This window comes from Hyaena hyaena, unplaced genomic scaffold (assembly GCF_003009895.1).
Source record: "Hyaena hyaena isolate Hyena2069 unplaced genomic scaffold, ASM300989v1 scaffold_823, whole genome shotgun sequence".
Taxonomy (NCBI): domain Eukaryota; kingdom Metazoa; phylum Chordata; class Mammalia; order Carnivora; family Hyaenidae; genus Hyaena; species Hyaena hyaena.
In genome coordinates this window covers 508,229-524,870 of record NW_024081456.1, presented here as the reverse complement: position 1 = coordinate 524,870, position 16,642 = coordinate 508,229, and the positions used below count along the sequence as shown (strand labels likewise).

The 16,642-nt window shown below is 57.2% G+C and overlaps 1 protein-coding gene across 2 annotated transcripts in view; it reads right to left on the bottom strand.

Moving 5' to 3' along the window:
* Positions 1-16,642, bottom strand: part of NACC2 (NACC family member 2) — a 67,407-nt gene that overhangs the window by 25,291 nt on the left and 25,474 nt on the right. The window contains exon 1 of one of the 2 annotated variants that reach the window (XM_039219631.1): positions 31-97. The exons of the other annotated variant lie outside the window; for it this stretch is intronic. The gene's annotated coding sequence lies outside the window, so the exon portion shown is untranslated. Of the gene's footprint in view, positions 1-30; positions 98-16,642 lie in introns of those variants that run through there. 2 annotated transcript variants of the gene reach the window in all.

The following is a 16,642-nucleotide window of genomic DNA, read 5'->3' as shown; positions in this document are numbered from 1 at the left end:
CCGAGACACCGGCCCGCGGGGGGGACCTACCTTTGGCGGCTGCGGCCGGTGGCCCGGCACCGCCTGCTCCGCCTGGCAGGGGCAGGCTCGCCAGCTGCTCCGGGAATGCAGCAAACGGAGCGGGAGCCCTTGGGGCGGGGAGGGCGCGAGGAGCCGGGAGAGCAGGGGGAGGGGGAGGGGGAGGGGGAGGAGGAGCGGCGGCGGCGGCGGCGGGGCAGAGAGTCTCCGCGCCGGGCTCGGGCTCGGCGGCCGCAGCTCAGCTGGACCCAGCCCGGCTCTCCGGGGCAGCGCACAGCATCTAAATGAAGAGGCCGGATGCAGACGGACATCCAGGCAGCTCTCGGGAATGAATAGCCGCCTTTGACTTGGGAGCCCAAGTAAATGCCAGCTCCAGTCCCGGCTTTAACAACAGTGGAGTGTTGGTGCCAGAGGAATGCACGGCTCCGGGTGTTGGTACAAGACAGACTTTGATGACTCACCGCAATGCAAACAAAGATGGCAGAAATACTGTACTGTACGCGGAGAAACGCTCCGTGGTGCCACGGCAACTGAGCGCCGAGATTTATGGTGCGGCTCTGCATGTGAATTACCCAGTAACTGCCGCCCTGCCATCCAGCACAGCCCGAGTGTCAAAGCATCTCAACTATTCCAAACAGTCTGCAGGGCTGGCACAGCCACCCAACTCCGCCGGGCGGGTGGGGGCCGGCGGGGGGGCTGGGGGCACAAAGGTGTAGCGCCATCAGGGCACAGGGGGACGGGGGATGAGGGGGCAGGGGAAGGGGGGATAAAGACACAGGGGGAGGGGCCGGAGAGCGAGGGGTGGGTGCACGGGGGGGGGGTGTAGAGGGCAGGGAGGTGAGGAAGGGGGGCGGGGGGCAGGGCAGGCAGGGCAGAGGGTGAGGGTGGGGAGCCCAGCAGGGAAGAGGGGCAGGTGATGGGAACAGGAGGCAGAAAGGAAAGCACAGGTGGGAGAAGACCCCAGAGGCAGGTGGGGGGCAAGGCTGAGGCCCAGCGCCCCCCAGGGCTCCACGTCCGCCTCCCCACTTCTCCCTGGCGTCCCGGAGCAGCAGGGCCCACTAATGCAGCCCCACACCCCACCCACTCACCCACGGAAGTCACCCTGTCCCCCAAACCCCCACGCGGGTCTTTTCAAGAAGAGCAACTCTGAGTGCAGCTGGGCCAGACCCTGGGGACAGCAAAGCCACCAACCCAGGGTGGCCGTGTGGAGGCCGGGCTCCTCCCCTGGGCCTGCACGCGGCCTGTCCTGCTCCAGGCGCACGCCCCCACCTGTGGCAAACCACCGGCCCGCCCAGCCTCAGTTTCCCCTCTCGCCCCTGACTGCGGCCCTGGGAAGAACATACGTGGCCTGCAAAAAGGAAGCCAGTGGAGACTGGGGACGGCCAAGGCCTGTCCTGGCAGCGCCCGGCACAGCTGCCACCACCGAGAGCCTAACCCTGGTGGCCGGAGCGGGAGGGGCTGGGGGACAGGCAGCAGCCCTCCCACCGCCCCTTCCGCGGCAGCGGCGGCGTCCGGAGGGAGAGAAAGGGCCATCTGGCGCGTCCGCGCTCACAAGCGGCGGCTCAGCCTCCCAGAGCAGACAGAACGCTGCGGAAGGCCCGGGCGCAGGAAGAAACGCAGGTGCTGGGAGGCCGCCCGGCGGCGGCAGGGTCCCCTCCGTGGGCAGCCGCATGAGCACCGAGCTTGGAGCATTTGCAGAAATGGTCCCCCCTCGCTGCTCTGACAGGGGGCCGGGCCCTTGTCCCCCCAGCGATGGAGCGAGTCCAGACCTTGGGCCCTCGCACTCTGCCTGGAGGGCATCGAAGCAGTAAGTCCAGGGGGTGGGGGGCCTGGCCAGCAGCAGACAGGCTCCGGGACGACAGCCACGTGCCCCGCGCGGCCTGGCCCTGCCCTGGGAAAGCTGCTGGGGGACCGCCGCTCCTCTGCTGCCCTGGGCGTCCACGCAGACCGACGCCTGTGTCTGCACAAGCCCAGGGGCAGCGGGGAGCCTGGCCACCCTGCTTTTATCCAGACCCAGAAGGACAGACCTCGGGCCGCCCCTGCCAGATGCCATGTCAGGCCCCCGACTGGGCCGTGCTGTCTCAGCAGCACCCCTGTGTCGGGGCCTGGGAGAAGCCCACTGGCCCCAAGATGAGGGGGCTGGGGGCACAGCCCCCCACGTGCCACCCAAACACAAAAGGAGGGAGACCAGGGCACAGGCAGAGATGGCCACCGAGAGGCCATACAATGGCGGAACCCATGATGGGGGGGGACCCTGCCCTACTGGTGCTGGTCTCGGGCCCCAGGGGCCGAGCACACGCAGCCTGCACGAACAATCCCCTTCCCCGCCAGCTGTGCTGCGCCCGCGCCCTGCCTGGAACAGACCTGTGAGCTCAGGTCTCTGCCTCATGGTCACCTCCTCAGAGAAGCCTGCCAAGTACCTCTTGAGCTGAGCAAGGTCAGGGTGGGTCTGCCCACTGCCTGGTGGACATTTAACCAAACGCTGGGCACAGGAGAGGGGCCCTCCAAACGGCCCCTTCGCAGGACCACAGCACCCGGTGCCAGGAGCGTCCAGGAGAGCAAGGCAGGGTCCCCTGAGCCCGGCTGCGGTGGACAGAGGCCAACAAAGGTACACCGTGTGCCAGAGCCCAGAGGGTCCCAAGGGCCTGGGGCTGGGCAAGCCCCAAACTGAGAGCAGGGACAGCATGAGGCCGTCGGAGCCTGTCCCTTCAAGCAGCAGTCCTGACTGGTCAGCAGGGCTGGGATCCCGGGTCCCTCCAGGCAATGCCCCCAGATGCCAGGCCCAGCCCCAGACGCTCCGTTCCCATGTCCTGCAGCCTCGAGCAAATGGCACCGCAACTGGGATGCTCACCTGTCCCCTGGGGGTCAGGTGTACCCTTTCACGGCCACTACAGGGCCGAGGCGGACGGTACTAATGAAGCCTACGGCTGAAGCGGGGCGCACGCCGTGCCTCAGCAAACTGCATCCTGGGGACTGCTACCTGCGGTGACCCAGCCAGGAGGCGGTGGTCCATGTGGGCGTCTCCATCAGCCCCCGCCTGGCCCATCTCACACCTGTGCCCCAGGGCTGGGGGCCAGGCCGCCGGCTCTGAGAGGGGACCATTATTCCCCTGGAAGGTGATGAGGCCGTCTGGGTCCCCGGGGATGCGTGTCCTCAGGCCACCTGCACGGGCGAGGCTGCCGTCCCACAGCCCAGCCCAGGACAGCCCTCCAAGAGCTGGGTTTAGATTGCTTTCTTAGAAGCCTTGGCCGGGACAAGAACAAAGCTGAGCTTTAGGAGAAAAGAATAAAATAAAGGCTTGGTTTACGTGCCCAGAGCTGTCAAAGCAGGGAAGTCAAGGGCCGACCCTTGTGCAGGGGGCCAGAGAGGAGGGGCCCGGGACCTGAGGGGGCAGAGGGCAGCGGGCACCAGCCCCACCAAAGACCACCTTTCCCCCCTTTAGTGCCTCAGTTTCCCCCCCACAGCAAGAGTCGCCATGCCACTGAGAGCCAGGAGTAGCCGCAGAAATTTCTGACTTAGCTCACTCTGGCCATCCTCAAAGCCACTGCCCCGCAGAACCCGGCCCCCTCATTACACCCTTCAGAACGGAACCCACTTTGGGATACCCCAAAGCCAGAGTCCAGCTGTGCCAGCCTCGGGGGCCCCCACCCCACACAGACTCCGAGACCTCCCCCCAGGATGAGAAAACATGGGTAGTGAAGCGGGGCTCTTCTCTGCAGACCCTCTCTCGGGGGGAGCCGGGATCTGGGGCCCAGGGTCACGGGCGGGGAGCAGGTGCACAGGGAGGGGCCCAGTGTGAAGGGCGTGGGGTACCTGCCCAAGAGCTGCAGACAGGCACCCCCACAGATACCGAGGGACTGGCTGTGGGGTGCGGGCCCCCGGGTTAGCGGGCCCGGGCAGGACGCAAACGGGCCACAGGTCCTCGGGTGTGGCCGGGCCAAGGGTGGCCACGCGGGGCTCCAGGTGCAGCCGGGGGAGCAGGGGACCCTACAGGCACCGGGAACGCACCGAGGACTTCTCTTTGGGGCCAGAGGACCAGAGGATGGGCAGTCCAAGCAGGGGGTTCCTCCTACCCAGGACCCCATTCAGACACGGCTCCAAGGTCTGGGGGTCCTTGTCAGGGGCACCCCCCCCCGCAGATCCTGAGGAGCCTCCTGAGGTGGAACGATGTAGCGTCTAACTTCTGTGGGGTCACCACCAGCAAGGGAAGGAGAGGCGAGATAAATGATAAATGAAATTAAATAAGATTATTGTGCAGGATTTAATTTTTTCAATCTAATAAGAAGTCTGGGCCTCAGCAAACACACAGCTATTAAATACACCCGCGGCCGGGAAGCAGGGAGGCAGGTGCCCCAGGAAACAAAGGGGCCCCTTCGGCCTCCCTGCCTCCCCTGCCCCGAGCCCCAGGCCCCGTCCCCAGGGCAGCCCCTCGGCCCGGCCACCAAGCCCTGCCATCCTGGGAGAAGCCAGCTCAGCAACAAGGACGCCTCCTGAAAACCAAGGTGCTCCGGGGTTGGCAGCGGGGGGGGGAAGGGGGGCGCAGCCCCAGGACAGAGCCTCACCCGGAGGCAGGCAAGCTACCCCATGAGTCAGCGCGAACGCACGTGAGCACGGCGGGCATCAGGGCTGCGCCTGCTGTGTGCGCCCGGGCTGGCTGTCGAGAGAGGGCGGGGAGCGAGCTTTCCAAGTACAGCTCAGGCTCTGCTTACCGGGCGGCGGGAAGAGAGGCTCCCTTACACGCCGGGCCCGGTCAGTGCCCTGGCTGCGCTGAGCAGCACTGCGCCTCCGAGGGAGCTAGGGAGGGGGACCCTTCCAGGGTCGTGCGGGGTCTGAGCTCCGCCGCTGCGCAGCTCGGCGTGCTGGGTCCCCGGTGGCTGGGCGAGGTGGCCACCAGTTTGGGCCTCGGAGCCTCGCTGCTAATGGAAGGGCCAGCCATCTCTCGAGGACCGGGGCCCCAGGGTGGGGGCTCGGCATCCGGGAGCCCCTCCCCGCAGCCCCAGCGTGCGCCCGCCGCACTGACTGTGTGCCCCCCTCTCCAGGTGGGTGCAGATAAGGACACGGGGCTGGGACCTGCGCCGGCCACCACGGCCCCAGCCGCAGGGGTCTGCAGCCGGGCCCCGCTGCAGAGGAGAATCCTGCCTCAGCCTCTGCACGCGGTGTGCCCGGGGAAGGGGCACGCGCTTCCCGCTCTGCCTCACCCCCCCCCCGCCCCCCAGCATCAAGCACCACAGCCGGCTTCAACGTCACTAACAAACGTGTGCCTGGGAGCTTTAGTTTTCCTTCCCCCAAGACCGAAAAGGGCAGCGTGCCGGAATCCGCAAATTCAACCGTGTGCTTATCTGTCCTGGCCCCTCGCTGCCCCGAGGAGAGCGCCACGGACACAGGGCTGGTCCTCTGAGAGGCCCGACACACACAAGGACCCCGGGCACCAGGCAGGCACGAGCGGCCATCAGAGCCGCGGTTGCGGGGCCGCGCACAGGCTGGGCAGACTCCCCCGCAGGTGGGACAGTGGGTCCCGCATCTCAGCATGTGTCCAATGGTACAGCCTCTGACGAGGGTCCCGTCTCGAGGGCGGCGTGGCCCAGCCGAGCCCACGTCCGAGGGGCTCCTTGACACGCCAGCCTCCCACGCTCTACTCTCAAGTCCTGTGACTAACTGTGGGTGGGGGGCCAAACAAACAAGGCGTGAACGGTCACTGGGGAAGGAACGGCGACTGGCCTGCCACCCGCCAGGGCCGCTCTCGAGCCACAAAACGGTTCCAGAAGGCTCCCAGAGAAGGAAGCAGTGTTCTGAGCAGAGCTGACAATCTCCCTCACCCGTATTTGTAATTTAAATAACGTAAGCTTGAAGAGTGTCTCCCTCGGGCATAGTTTAATAACTTAAAAAGCCAGCTCTACTCGCTGACAGACGGGCCTCCTCCCCCTTACCGGCTGATGGGAGGTTCCCCCCCCTTGCACCCCTGGCTCCGAGGGGGGCCTCGGGGGCACCGGGGCTGAGCTGGCCAGGCCCCCTGCAGCCCAAACCCCTCCTCGGCCGACCAGCACCCTCCCCGGTGTGCGGGCCTGCGGGAGCCCCAGGGCACCCGGGGGCCCGGTCCCGCCCTGTGCGGGTCACCAGCTCCTTACCCAAAGCGGCTCTGCCACACTCCCCCGTCCTTAATATTCATAGCCTTCCTCATCTGCATATCGTGCCATAAATAGTCGAGGTAAGACACAAAGCTCCCCTGCATTTCTAATTATGCTTAAAAACCTAATGTAAATCAGATAGACACAGAAATACTAAATCAGCTGCTGGAGGGGGGGTCCAATTACGAGGCAACGGGGCCACAATGTAGCAGCCCCCACCTCGGAGCTTTGGGCAAGGTGGCGGCTGGTGGCGGTGGCAGGGGCCCTGGCCACTCCCTGGCCAACCTCACCCTTGCTGGCCCTGAGTTAGAGATGGGGGTGGGGTGGGGTGGATGCCGGAGAGCCGCAGTGACCCCCCCCGTCCCCCAGGGCCAGCCAGCCGGTCTCACCTCCTCCCTAACGGCCCCCGACACCTGCCTCCTTCCCACTACCCACCTCACAGAGATCCCCCCTCCCCGCCCAGGGTAGACCCCATGGATGGGGACCGTCTCCACGCTTGACCCCCTGGACACACCGGCCCTCCTGCTGGCTCGGCTCACACAGTGGTGCAGACAGATGCCCCCGCCCCCACTCTGGAATGGAGTCGGACGGGGCGCCAAGCCACTGAGGTGCCGGGGGGACGTGTCCGTGGGTCTTCTGAGTCCCAAGGGCGCTCCAGCCCTGCACAGGAAGGAGGGAGGGGGCGGGGGGGTGCCGGTTCCGGCCTCTGGGGCCAGCCCTCCTGCCTGCAGGACACAGGGCGTGGGCCCTACAGAGCAGGAGAGTGGGGACCGGCCACGCCAGCCCCCTAGCGCCCAGTGCAGTGGCAGCCCTCCCAGACGGGCACCGAGGGGGCCTCCGGGGCCCAGATCTCGGGTCCCCTGGGGGCTGTGACCTGGGGAGCCCAGGGCCGCACCGGCCAACGGCCGGGAACCCGCCCTCCGCCCGGCCTGGCCTGCACAGAGCCCACAGCATCCGCTGCCTCCTTCCCCTGAGTCCCCAGATGGCCCTGGCCCTGCCCCCCTGGGCAGCCCCAAGCACAAGCCCGCCTTCCTGTCCAGGAGCCGGGGCACCTTCCCGGGGGACGGTGCAGTGGGACTGCCTCGGGGACACGCGGGGGCCGGGCCCAAGTGCCACCAGGGTTGCCCCACTCTGCCTTTAGACCAGGAGACAGAGATGCCTGCTGCCCGCATCTGCCTGGCATCACGCCCAGACCTATTTTTAAGCCCATTTACTAGAAATCCCACAAATTAAAGGAAATACGGATAATGCAGTAAGAATCCTGGGGGCCGAATAAAAGCTACACGTAATTGTCCTCGCGCTCCAATGTGAGAATCTTAACCACAGACCCCGATCTCCCCAAGCCCCTGTGCGAAGTGAGGCGCTCTGCTGCGTGAGCAGGGGAGCCGCAGGGGGCAGGCCCGCGCTCGCCCGCCCCGCGACCAGAGGCGCGGCCCAGGCTGGCAGCCGGGCCCATAAAAGGTAATTACTGATATGAAAAATAAAGATCATAAATGCGAACACCCGACTTTACAGCCGGGGATGCCGATTACCACCAGGGCGGTGGGTTCCCAGAGGCGGCCCCTCTGCGGGGCAGGGTGGGGGCACCCGGCTGGCTCCCACGGTAAGCGGGGGTGTGGGGGGGCGGGGAAGGGGATGCAGAGCCCCAGACCTTGCAGAAGCTGTGGGGCGCGGACAGGGCCGGCCAGCCAGCTGGCCGGGGACGGCGGGGCTTGGGGCTCACGCCGGCAAGGGTGGGACCCCCAGGACGGGCTGGTCCCCCACACCTCAGGGGTGGGAGTCGAGACAGAGGGCAAAGCAGCAACAGAGCGCACCTGGGTGACCGTCGAAGATGCGGCTGGTGGGCACCCCCGCTCCCCGAGACCCTCGGGGTCCCGGGGCACGTCCTCACCACCTGCGGACCCCGGGCCACCGCCCTCCCCGCTCATTCCACCCACCAGGCAGCAGGGCCCCCGCCTCCACCAGAACCCCCTGCACTCTGCCTGCTCCCCTGGGCCCTCCAGACCCACCCGCCTGCCGAGAGCCTGTGGGTGGGGGGTCCGCACAGGCGGGAGGGGGGCAGAGGAGATGGAGAGAGGAGTGTGTGTGTGTGTGTGTGTGTGTGTGCGCGCGCGCGCGCGCATGCACGGTGTCCCCAGATCTCCAGGCCTGGGATCACGCTATTCATCCCGGCTGTCACAGAGCAGGGACACGGCACAGTGGTACCACTACCTTCTAGGCCGAAGGAGACCCTTCCCCAGGGGCTGGGGGGGGGGGGGACCGGCCCTCCCCAGCCCCCAGTTGCCCTGAAATCCCAGAGAGGTCAGGGAGGCTGCAGCCACCCGCTCGCTTCCTGCTGGACGCCAGGTGGCCCCTGCGGCCTGGCTGGGGCAGAGCGGGCTGAGGTCAGGGCTCCCGCCACCCCAGCCGCCCGGATGGACTACAGCGGGCCCTGCAGCCACACTTGCTCCACGGAGATGCTTCCCCCGCCTGCCGAACATGAGGCTTCCCAAGTCTGGCTGCAGCGCCTGCCCTTCTCACTGCGGGGCCCTGGCCACCGGGGGGTCAGCTGGGAAGTGAGCTAGAAGGTAGAGGGAAGGAGCCAAGAGAGGCAGGTCAGGGAGCAGTGGAAGGTCGCCCCAGCCAGATCCCCAAAAGCCACCAGCTCAGAAAAGGGCCTAGAGGTTGACGGCAGGCAGGCAAGCTGGCGGGGGGGGCAAGATCAGGAGACACACAAACATGAACTTCAGATGGACGGTCCGCCGACTGGAGAATTCTGACACTTGGAAATAACCATCACGGGGAGGCAGGGCTGTCGGGCCACCCCAAGTTTGCCCCAGGATGACCTCTGTCCGGGAGGACGCCCTCTGACTCCCTTTCTACCCAGGCTGTCGAGTTACATGTAAACACGCTCGTTTTGGTCCAGGAAAGAGGCAAACTTTCCCTCCACTGGAAAGGACAGCCCCAGGACGCCGGGTTCCGCTCTGCAGGACGCGAGCCGGCGGGGGGGGGGGGGGGGGGGGGGGGGGGGGGGGGGGGGGGGGGGGGGGGGGGGGGGGTCTGGGAGTCCACCTGTGCCTTCTTCCGTCCGCGCTGTCCACGGCTCCTCGGGCGCCCTCACAGCCACCTTGCAGCCCCTCCGCCGGGGCTTCAGCACGCCCTCGCCCACACTCGCTTCGCACTCGCACGCAGGTCCGCTTCAGAACTGAAAACACGGCGCGCTGACCGACATCCAGGGGGCTGGCCCGCAAGCGTCCCGTGGACGACCTGTGCCTCCGCGGGCGGTCTTCCTCTGCCTTCGTGGTCGGTTTCCGCCCGCCCCCAGCCCCGCTCCCAGACTATTCTGTGTCCAGCGGGCGGCCTAGTCCCTCAGCCCACCTGTACCCAGGGTAACGTGTGGTCCGGGCCACGTCCCTTCTCCACGGCAAGGACCAGTCGCCAGGACCCAGGCTGCTCTCGGCCACCCTGGCCGGGGCACCCCCAGAGCTGGGAGCCGGGACCACGGGGGGGACTCTGAAGGGCAGATGAGGGGTCTCAGCTGTGCTGTCAGCCGTGGTTGTTCATCAGCCAAGGGAAGAGCTCACGGCCGTTGCACGGGAAAAGCTCTCTCTCATCAGACAAGGAAAGGTGACCGCTCGCCGAGCTTCCTTCTGACCCGCAGCCGCCGCCGCAGGCTCAGTGTCCAGACCCTTCTCCCGACTCTGAAGGGGGTTTGTGACTTAGAGTCTCTTAAAGAGCCGTGTCCTCGTGCGCTAATAGATAATAAGTGACCTTATAAACCTAACAACTTCAGAATCCCCAGAATATAGAAAGAAGGAAATTCTAACATGGTGAATGAGCTAGCATTTTAAGGCGGGAACCCTTCAGAGGCACAACCAGCTCAAAAAGTATTTCAAAGTGAAACTCCCAATTTCCACAATCCTGAACAAATCAGAATGCTCTCATAACTTGAGTTAAAAAAATTAAAAACAACCTGGTGTCTTTTCTTTAATTTATAAACGCATGGATTTTGTTATCAAGACCTGGATGTGTTTTCTCATAAGGAAAGTAGTCCATCCGAATTTCCCAAACTCTACACCATTTGACCAGAGAAGCTCCTAATACTCGCACATCGTGTTCCAGACTAGGAAAAAGTAGACCAGTTACAGTCAACTCTATTGAATAAGTCAAACTGATACCAAAACTTGTATCAAAATCGTGTTGGATTTCTACTTCCGGGAAGAGGGAACACCGGAGTGATGCCTTAAAATCTCCGTGGGGCGCCTGGGGGCTCAGCCTGTTAAGGGTTCAGCTCTTTCTTGATTTCAGCTCAGGTCACTATCCCACGCGTTGGGCTCTGTCCGCTGGGGATTCTCTCTCTCGCTCTCTGCCCCCACCCTGCTCACGCATGCGCGCTCTCTCTCAAAATAAACTGTAAAAATAAAAAGAGAAAAATAATATCTGTCAAGATAATTTCAACATCTGTCACCCAAAGACACGGGACACATAACCGACACATAAAAACACTCAGGGAACCAGGAATGGGGGAAACTGCCTCAACCTGGAAAATTGCACACGTGAAAACCCACAACTAACCTCACACTCAGAGGTAGAAAACTGGCTGCTTTCCCCACAAGATCAGAAAAAGGCAAGAAGTCCACACTATACAAGGGGCTCTCAGGGAGGCCACTGGGCAAGAAGATGAAACAAAACAAAAACAGTTAGAAAGGAAAAAATTAGACTGGCCCTATTTGTAGGTGACATGATCTTGTACAGAGAAAATTCTGAGGAATCAACCAAAAAACTATTAAAACTAAATAACAAGTTCAGCAAGTGTGCAGGCTATGCGGTCAGTACACAAAACTCAGACATATTTCTATACGCTACAAACAATCTGAAAATGAAATTTAGTAAATAATTCCATTTCCGGGGCGCCTGGGGGGCTTAGTCGGTTAAGCGTCCGACTTTCGCTCAGGTCATGATCTCGCGGTTCGTGGGTTCGAGCCCCGCGTCGGGCTCTGTGCTGACTGCCTGCTCGGAGCCTGGAGCCTGTTTCAGAGTCTGTGACTCCCTCTCTCTCTGACCCTCCCCTGCTCACGCTCTCTCTCTCTCTCTCTCTTAAAAATAAATAAACATTAAAAAAATTTTTTTTAATAATAATTCAAAAAATTAAGCAACAACCATAAGGAGATAACACACTCACTAGGTTGGCTATCATCAAAAAGAGAGCTTAGGGGCACCTGGGTGGCTTAGTCGGTTAAGCATCTGACTCTCGCTTAGGTCATGATCTCGCGGTTCGTGGGTTCGAGCCCCGCGTCGGGCTCTGTGCTGACTGCCAGCTCAGAGCCTGGAGCCTGTTTCAGATTCTGTGTCTCCCTCTCTCTCTCTGACCCTCCCCTGCTCACGCTCTCTCTCTCTCTCTCTCTTAAAAATAAATAAAACATAAAAAAAAAAGAAATGAATTCAACAGAAGTAGTGTAAAAACCTACATTTTGAAAGCTATAAAATTGTGTTGGAAGAAACTAAAGATCCAAATAAATGGAAAGATACCCACGTTCATGGATTGGAAGATCCAACGTTGCAAAGGCGGCAGGAACTCCCCAAACGGATCCACGGATTCAGTGGGATCCTAATCAAAATCCCAGCTGACGTCACCACAGATACGGACAAGCCAACCTTAAAACTCCTATGGAAACACAAGGAACCCAGAGTAGCTGGGGGGGATGCTGAAAAAGAACAAAGTTGGAGCACTCATGCTTCCCACTTTGAAGACTTACTACAAAGCTCAGTAATCAAAACAGAGTGGTGCTAACAGGGGGACAGATACACAGATGGAATGAGAGTGGAAGTCTAGAAACAAAGAGCAAGGGGGCCAAGACCATTCAACACGAAGAGAATAGTATTTTCAAAATATGGCGCTGGGACAGCTGGACATCCACTTGTAAAGGAATGAAGTTGGACCTTACCTCACACCATGTACAAGAGTTAAAACACGTCAAAGATCTGAATGTAGGAGATAAAACTATAAAACTCTTAGAACAAAGGGCAGGGGCACCTGGGGGCTCAGTCCGTTGAGCATCCGACTTTGGATCAGGTCGTGATCTCATGGTTCGTGAGTTCGTGCCCAGCACTGGGCTCTCTGCTGTCAGCACAGAGCCCACTTCGGGTCCTTTGTCCCCCTCTCTCTGCCCCTCTCCTGCTCCCCACCCTGCCCTTTCAAAAATAAACATTAAAAATTTTTAAAAAAGAAAACATGGGGCAACTATTTGTAGCCTCAAATTAGGCAATGGATTCTTAGATATGACCTGAAAAGCACAAACAACCAAAGAAAAACAGATGAATTAAACTTCACTAAATTTTTAAACTTTGTGCATCAAAAGAAAGCAAAAGACAAACAATGGCAGGGGACATGCAAAAATCATATTTCTGGTAAGAAACTTGAGAATTCCAAAAACTCAAAATTAAAAAGACAAATAACCCGATTTAAAAGTGGGCAAAGCACCTGTTTCTCCAAAGATACACAAATATCCAATATGCATGTGAAAAGATGCTCAACATCACAGAGCCACTGGGGAAACGCAAATCAAAACCATAATGAGGGCGCCTGGGGAGCCCGGTCAGTTAAACCGACAACACTCTGGATTTCAGCTCAAGTTATGATCTCGCGGCTCATCATGAGATCGAGCTCTGAGCTGAAGGTGCAGAGCTTGCTTGAATTCTCCCCCTCTCTCTGCCCCTCCTCTGCTTGTGCTCTCTCTCTCTCTCCCAAAATACCTAAAACATTTAAAAAATAATAATTAGGGGTGTCTGGGTGGCTCAGTCTGCTGAGCGTCTGACTTCAGTTCACGGTCTGTGTTGAGCTCTCTGCTGACAGCTCAGAGCCTGGAGCTGCTTGGGATTCTGTGTCTCCCTCTCTCTCTGCCCCTCCCCTGCTCCAGCTCTGCTTCTCTCTGTCTCTCAAAAATAAATAAACATTAAAAAAATTTTTTTTAATAATAATTCAAAAAATTAAGCAACAACCATAAGGAGATAACACACTCACTAGGTTGGCTATCATCAAAAAGAGAGCTTAGGGGCACCTGGGTGGCTTAGTCGGTTAAGCATCTGACTCTCGCTTAGGTCATGATCTCGCAGTTCGTGGGTTCGAGCCCCGCGTCGGGCTCTGTGCTGACTGCCAGCTCAGAGCCTGGAGCCTGTTTCAGTCTGTGACTCCCTCTCTCTCTGACCCTCCCCTGCTCACGCTGTCTCTCTCTCTCTCTCTCTCCTAGAAATAAATAAAAAAATTTAAAAAAAATAATTCCATTTCCAATGACATCAAAAAGCATAATATACTTAAAGAAATGAAATCAAGGGGCACCTGGGTGGGTTAGTTGGTTGAGCGTCCGACTTTCGCTCAGGTCATGATCTCGCGGTTCGTGGGTTCGAGCCCCGCGTCGGGCTCTGTGCTGACTGCCAGCTCAGAGCCTGGAGCCTGTTTCAGTCTGTGACTCCCTCTCTCTCTGACCCTCCCCTGCTCACGCTGTCTCTCTCTCTCTCCTAGAAATAAATAAAAAACATTAAAAAATTTAAAAAAAAAAAAAGATTAAAGAAAGAGAGAGAGAGAGAGCTTAAACATGCTGGTGAAGGGGCACCTGGGGGGCTCAGCCGGTTAAGCATCGACTCTTGGTTTCAGCTCAGGTCACGGTCTCACAGTTGGTGAGTTTGAGCCCCGCATCGGGCTCCACACTGACAGCGCAGAGCCTCCTTGGGATTCTCTCTCTACCTCTTTCTCTGCCCCTCCCCTGCTCACTCTCCCTCTCTCTCAAAATAAATAAATAAACTTAAAAATAAATAAACAAACGTGCTGGTGTAGATGTGATGGGAATGTAAAAGGATGCAGCCATGTCTGGATGACAGTCTGGAAGTTCTTCAAAAGGTTAAAGGTGGAGTTGCAAAGTCAGCAACTTCACTCCTAGGTATAACCCAGAGAAATTAAAACAAACATACAAGCAAAAACCAGTATATGAACAGCAGCATTATTCACAATAGCCAAAAAGTGGAAACAACCCAAAATGTCCATCAAGAGGTGAATGGATAAATGAAATGTGGCAAAACCAAACAACAGAATATGATCCATCCATAAGAGGGATGAAGCACCAACTGATGCTAGAACATTGATGAGCCCTGAAAAAATCATGCTAAGTAAAAAACAACAACAAAAAAAAACAAGTCATAAAAGACCACATAATACATGATTCCATTTATATGAAATGCCCAGAACAGGAAATTTAATTTTTTATTTTTGAGAGAGAAAGAGAGCGCATGAGAGCGCGGGAGGGGCAGAGAGAGAGGGAGACACAGAATCCGAAGCAGTTCTAGGCTCCGAGCTGTCAGCACAGAGCCCGACGCAGGGCTCGAACTCATGAACCACAAGATCATGACTTGCACTGAAGTCGGATGCTTAACCAGGAGCCTCCCAGGCGCCCCCAGAACAGGCAATTTATAAAGACATAAGACAGATGAGCGGCTGCCTAGGGCTGGAGGTGGTGGGGGGGTCAGGGAGGACAAGAGGGAATCGGAGTGACCGCTAAAGGGTATAGAATTTCTTTCTGGGTTAATGAAAATGTCCTAAAACTGATTGTGATGATGGGTGCACAACTCCAAGTAGACTAGAGACCGCCGAATTGTGATCCTGCAGGTGATCTGCATGGTATGTGAATCATATCTCAATAAAGCTTTCTTAAAAAAAAATTACAGATCCATGAAAATGAAATTTTAAATGTCAAGAGACCCATAGGAAGGTGTCGTTGGGGGGAGGGGGTACAGAGAAAGAATAAAAAAGATAAACAGAATCAAAAAAATAAAATGGCAGACTTAAGCCCTAGCATATCAAATGTAAATGGCCTAAATATACCAATTAAAAGACAGAGATTAGCAGAGTAGATGAAAAAAACAGGACCCAATTATATGCAGTCTAAACGAAATTCAATTTCAAACATAATGATAGAGATAATTTCAAAAAAATAGAAAAAGAGAATTCGTGCAAACATAAAAGAAAACAGGAGTTGCTATATTAATATCAAGTAAAGTAGGTTTTGGGGCAAAGAAATTTATCAAAAACGAAGACAGACATTTCACAAGGACCAAGGGGTCAATCCACCCAGAAGGCACAGAAGTCCTCAAAGTAAACGTACCAGACAACAGAACAGCTAAGCATATGAGCACACGTGGATAGAGCTAAAGACAGAGACAAATCCACAGTTGTAATTGGGGACTTGGACAATCCTCTCTCGACAACTGATAGAACCAGACAGCAGATGAGCAAAAATACAGAGACCCAAAGTCCACTAACAGGACCTGATCAGCACTCGCAGAGCCATCCACCCAACAACAGCAGAGTAAACACTCTTTTCAAGTGCCCATGGAACTTACACCCAGACAAGCAATATCTTGAAACTAAATCTCAAGAAATTTAAAAGAATTAGGGCGCCTGGGTGGCTTAGTCGGTTGAGCGTCCGACTTTGGCGTAGGTCATGTTCTCGCGGTTCGTGGTTTGGGCCCCGCGTCGGGCTCTGTGCTGACTGCCAGCTCGGAGCCTGGAGCCTGTTTCAGTCTGTGCCTCCCTCTCTCTCTGACCCTCCCCTGCTCATGCTGTCTCTCTCTCTCTCTCCTAGAAATAAATAAAACATAAAAAAAAAAAAATTTTTTTTAAAGAAATTTAAAAGAATTGAAATCATACAGAGTGTGTTCTTCCATCCCTATGAAATCATATTGGAAATCAATAACATAAAGTAACGAGGAAATCTCCAAACATTTGGAAATATTAGCAACACACCTCCAAGTCACCCGCGTGTCAGAAGAAGTCTCCAGGAAAGCAAGTGAATGAAAAGGAAAATACAACATATCAAAATATGTGGGGCGCCGCTTAAGAGTGGAGAGGATAATGTACAGCACTAAGTGCTCGTAGTAGCGATAAAAGGAAAATTTTCAAATCAATAATCTTAAGCTCTCATCTCAAGGACCTAGAAAAAGAAGCAAAAGAAACTGAAAGGAAATAGTGATGAGAGCAGAAATCAATCATATTGAAGATAGAGAAAAAAAAAAAAAAACAGAGAAAAAACTCAATGAAACAAAGAATTGGTTCTTTTAAAAGATCAATGAAGGAGCACCTGGGGGGCTCAGTCGGTTAAGCGTCCGACTTCGGCTCTGGTCACGATCTCCCGGTTCGTGGGTTCGAGCCCCACGTCGGGCTCTGTGCTGACAGCTCAGAGCCTGGAGCCTGTTTTGGATTCTGTGTCTCCCTCTCTCTCTGACCCTCCCCTGCTCACACTGTCTCTCTCTCTCTCTCAGAAATAAAAAAACATTTAAAAACAAAATCCGTGAAATTCACAAATCTCTATCATGACTGACAAAAAAAGAGAGAGAGAAGACAAATTAATTACCAGTATCAGGAATGAAGCAGAGGGTGTCACTACAGACTCTGCAGATGTAAAAAGAATAATATGGACAACTTTCTGCACTTAAACCTGACAAAATAAGTTAAATAACCAATTCCTAAGGGG